The 5,020-nt window shown below is 55.6% G+C and overlaps 1 non-coding gene across 1 annotated transcript; it reads right to left on the reverse strand.

The window, feature by feature from the left end:
- Positions 1–4,582: 4,582 nt before the first annotated feature.
- Positions 4,583–4,655, reverse strand: TRNAR-UCG (transfer RNA arginine (anticodon UCG)). Its single transcript has one exon. It is a non-coding gene; the product is annotated as a tRNA-Arg (tRNA).
- Positions 4,656–5,020: the final 365 nt, after the last annotated feature.

Raw genomic sequence — 5,020 nt, forward strand, 5'->3', positions numbered from 1 at the left:
GCCAGCTCACCTGCTCAGGGTCACACAGTTCACCACTGGAGTGCCCAGATTTGGTCCTGGATCTCTCTGGTGCCTCCCACCCCTGTCTTCCCCTCCAGGGGATGCTCCAGGGGCCAGATGGAGGCTCCGCACCCCTCGCTCACCCCTCCCCTCACTGCTTCCTTCCCTGGGTCTTGGCATAGCCTCCTGTACCCCGACACAGAGAGGGCCCCCGACTACACACGGCTCACGTCAGAGGACAGCAAAATTGTGTCCGATGAAGGGACGGTCTTCATCTGCTCCAGGCTTTGATCTACTTCAAAAGAAACGGGAGAGCTCCTTTCCCTTCACAGACTTGATCCAAAAACCCCAAGGCATAGCCCTGGAGGAAATGTCCTAGTTCAGAAGGTCCTTTTAGTCAAAGAAAAGAAGGATTAAAAATTAATGAAGATTATCCGATAACTGGAGTGGACAGCATCTACTTTACGTCAGGGATCTTACGTCTGTTACTGCTGTGACATAGCGGCCCAGCCCATAGCCTCTGGAGCTAGACAGCCTGAGGTCATCCACCTGATTTTGCTACTTGCCAGCTGTGTGCCTTGGGCATATCACTTAGCCTCCCAGGGACTCAGTTTTCTCCTCCATAAAGTGGGTAGAATTATAGTATCTACTTCACGGGGTTATTGTAGACAGAAATTAGATAACATATAAAGTTTATGGCACAGAGCTTGGCGTGTAGCCAGTGCCCTAAAAATGGCAGATGTTATCTTTATGTTATTTTAAAAAACCTAGTGGTAAAGAGGGGCCTCCCTGGAGTGCAGTGGTAAAGAACCTACCTGCAGTGCAGGAGACTGGGTTCAGTCCCTGGGTTGGGAAGATCCCCTGGAAAAGGGAATGGCAACCCACTCCAGCACTCTTGCCTGGGGAATGCTATGGACAGAGGAGCCTGGCGGCTACAGTCCACCGGGTCACAAAGATCAGACAGGACTGAAGTACTTAGCAAGCATGAGAACCCCGTGGGGCAGGGTTATTGTCCTCATTTTACTGATGAGGAAACAGACTAGAGAGGCTTGGTCACTCACCCAAAGCTGCACAGCAAGTCACAGAGCTGGAGGTGAAGTCTCCGCGTGTTCCTTAACACCAGTGGCTGAGGCGAGAATCCTGAGAGCTGCCTCTGTCAAGGGCAGAGGTGCGGTCTCTCTGTCCGGGGCTGGGTCACCCGGAGGCCACTTTCTCTGGCTGGCACAGGATTTTATTTTCTTTCTCTTTTAGCTGATTTTTAACAGCTGTAGAATGAATGTACAGAAAAGAAACCGAGGCCCAGAGGGGCAGTGGGCCGGCCTGTGACACGAGCCGAGACCCTGGGGTCCTTCCCGGGTCCACGCTGACCTCTCCACGCTGACGCTCTCCACGCTGACGCTTCCCTTGTCCACGCTGACTATCCCCGTGGAAATGCTCCTGGGTCCCGCTGACTCTCCCCGTGGAAAGGCTCCCGTGTCCCCGCTGACGCTCCCCGTGGAAATGCTCCCGGGTCCCGCTGACTCTCCCCGTGGAAACGCTCCCATGTCCGGCTGATGCTCCCGTGGAAAGGCTCCCGGGTCCCCGCTGACACTTCCCGTGGAAAGGCTCCCGGGTCCCCGCTGACACTTCCCGTGGAAACGCTCCCAGGTCCCGCTGACGCTCCCCATGGAAACGCTTCCGGGTCCCGCTGACTCTCCCGGTGGAAAGGCTCCCAGGTCCTGCTGATGCTCCTGTGGAAACGCTCCCGGGTCCCGCTGACGCTTCCCACTGAAAGGCTCCCATGTCCCGCTGACTCTCCCCGTGGAAACGCTCCCGGGTCCCGCTGACGCTTCCCACTGAAAGGCTCCCGTGTCCCGCTGACGCTCCCGTGGAAAGACTCCCGGGTCCCTGATGACTCTCCCCGTGGAAACGCTCCCGGGTCCCCGCTGGCTCTCCCCGTGGAAAGGCTCCCGGGTCCCGCTGATGCTTCCCACTGAAAGGCTCCCGTGTCCCGCTGACGCTCCCGTGGAAAGACTCCCGGGTCCCTGATGACTCTCCCCGTGGAAACGCTCCCGGGTCCCCGCTGGCTCTCCCCGTGGAAAGGCTCCCGGGTCCCGCTGACGCTCCCCGTGGAAATGCTCCTGTGTCCCGCTGACGCTCCCCGTGGAAAGGCTCCTGTGTCCCGCTGACGCTCCCCATGGAAAGGCTCCCGGGTCCCACTGACGCTTCCCATGGAAAGGCTCCCCCTGGCCCTTCTCCAGAGGGAGTTGCTGGAAGGGGATGAGTGAGCAGGGACTGATGATGGATTCTCTTGGGGATAAGTGCTGGTCACCGCTCTGTTGACTGATGGTCAAGGGAGGTCACAGCACAGCCAGGCTCCGGCGAGGCGCCGGCCCGCGACATCTGTCAGCTGGCGCCAGGTCACTCTTGAGCTGGGAGGCATGGGGGAGGGATGGGGGTCAGGAATGGTGCTCTGTGCTTCTTTCCTCATGGGAGAGTCTGTTTCTGCAGGCAGAAGGGTCCTCTGGAGAGGGGTCCAGGATGCTCAGAGCTGACAGGAAGCGGGGGTGTGCTGGTGGGTCTGGTTCAGGCCTGAGGGGCCCCTTGGAGACCTTTCCTGAACTGAGCTCCGGACTCTCCCCTTCCACAACCCTTCCAGCTGCTCTGGAATGGGGTCTCAGGGCCTTCACAATTCTAGCAAGGAAACAGAGGCTCAGAGAGGGCAAGCCGTTTGCCTGGAGTCACACAGCTTCTAAGTGGTGGAGTTCCTGGGCCCTGGGTCTCCTCTCCGACTCCCAGTCTGCGGTGCTTTCACCTACGTGCATACACTCTCTCACAACCATATGGACTTGCCTTTTTGATGTATACCTAATAGAGCTGAATAACAGCAGTTTCATAAGGTTCAGCCAAGTCTAAATTACAGATTTGACAAAATGCAGATATGCATCTTTCATCTATTAAACGATCCATCTAACTCGCACAGGCAGTCTCCCTTATATACATGTGTGTTTATCCATGTGTATATATTCGTACGTATATAACACACATACACACATACATGTATATATAGTCCATCTGGGATGTGTACAATTGGCTGACTCATCATATACCATGTATAACGAGTAGTGTACTGGTAAATCAACTCTAGAAAAAAAGTAAGACCTGACCTGTGTATTTCTGTGGTGTAAACATTCCCACTAAGACTGATCTCAAGTAACCAACATGTTATCATTGAACCGAGTTAGGGAGAAATGTGTCTAACTGGCTTCTAGCTATCTGAACTGATTCCAGCCTACCGCGGCATTTATCCACCTACCTAAAGCGTATGATCTGTGCACCTTGAAAGTATACTGAGCTACATGATATAACAATGAGTACATGTCGAAGGGCACACAATGGAGAAGGAAAGGGCAGGCCACCCCAGCATTCTCGCCTGGAGCACCCCACGGACAGAGGTCGATGGGGGCGCAGAGACTCGGACACGACGGACTTGGCAGGCGGGTGCGCACTCTCCTCCCCCTCTCTGACGGGTCTCTGGCAGTTGCCTGTCCTAATCTCTGGCTCCCTATTTGAATTCCACCCGCGCGTCCACTTGCCCCTCCGTCCGCTGCATCTGTGTGCTGACTCAGACCCAGGCCAGGGCTGCCCAGTGCTTTTCACCACCGCGTTGGGCCCTTGCCTCTGTGTGTGTGGCGGAGCAGGGGTCACTGGGCTGGTGGCTGGCTGGGCGCAACGCCTGCTTGCTCTCCTCTGGGCCACTGGCACGGCTGTTCTCTGGGTGGGCTGGCTGTGTTGACCGCGTGAGCGTAGGTGCGGAGTCCCCGACCCGGGGTGCGGTCTTCCTGATCGGCCGCCACGCGGTGCTGGCCAGCAGAAGCTGATGTCAGCGTCTCTGGTCTGTCCTGGCTGCGCTGTTGGGGCCATCCAAGCAGTCAGCGCGGGCGGGCTGGTGCCTGCTGTCTTCCTTCCAGCTCCCTGCAGCTTCGCAGGTCACTGGTCACGAGCTCTCAGGGTCTCGGGGCCAACCTGCTGCCTTGGGAGACAGCCCTAGGGATGGGTCACCTCTGCTCTCTGGGCTGGGCCTCAGTTTTCTCATCTGTGTAACGGCACATTGCTCTCAGGCAGTTAGAAGAAGCTAACAACTTCTGTCGAAGTCTTGGGCTTTCCCTGAAAAATGCACGTTTGTTTTGCCTTGTACTCTTGTCATCAACTTGTGTTTGTTTTGGTACAAAAATAATGTGTTGGGGAACTTTTCAGTTAAATTACTTAGCATCTTTCTCCCAAATCATCAAGCAAAATGGGAGCTCCAGGAAGAAGTGTCACTTTTTAATCCCCCAGCCCCGCCGAGGAGGCAGTGGTTAATAGTTCCTCACGGATTCAGGAAGCAGATGGCCTGGATTTGAATCCTGGCCCACCACTTAACCTCTGGGCCTCCCAGGACAAGATATTTCTCAGCTCTGAACCTCCGTTTGAAGTGAAGTGAAATCGCTGTCATGTCCAACTCTTTGCGACCCCATGGACTGTAGCCTACCACCCTCCTGTATCCATAGGATTTTCCAGCCAAGAGTATTAGAGTGGGTTGCCATTTCCTTCTCCAGAGGGTCTTCCTGACCCAGGGATTGAACCCGGGTCTCCTGCATCGAAGGCAGACGCTTTACCGTCTGAGCCACCAGGGAAGTCCTGAGCCTCCGTTTACTCATTGGTGAAATGGGAGACTGACCTCTCTTACGGGGCTGTCGTGTGGATGAGAAGAGTTCCATCAAGCTAAAACAGTGCCTGGCCCAGAGGCAGCTCGCGCGGCTGTTAGCCAGCAGCATGCCAGCACACCGACGCGCACTCTCACCTTGATCTGAGAATCTGGAAGCAGTTTCTAAGTGTCTCCTTCCTGCCCTGATTCTAGGATATGTTCAGGCTGTGGGATGCCCACGGCTGCTCAAGGACAAAGTCCCGTGGTCACCAATCCAAACCTGTAGCCCTCGGATGTGTAAGAAATTCATCCTGAGCTTTCTGTAGCACAAAGACATGCTTCCAGCTACTCTGA

The sequence above is a fragment of the Ovis aries genome, chromosome 2 (genome assembly GCF_016772045.2).
Source record: "Ovis aries strain OAR_USU_Benz2616 breed Rambouillet chromosome 2, ARS-UI_Ramb_v3.0, whole genome shotgun sequence".
Taxonomy (NCBI): Eukaryota; Metazoa; Chordata; class Mammalia; order Artiodactyla; family Bovidae; genus Ovis; species Ovis aries.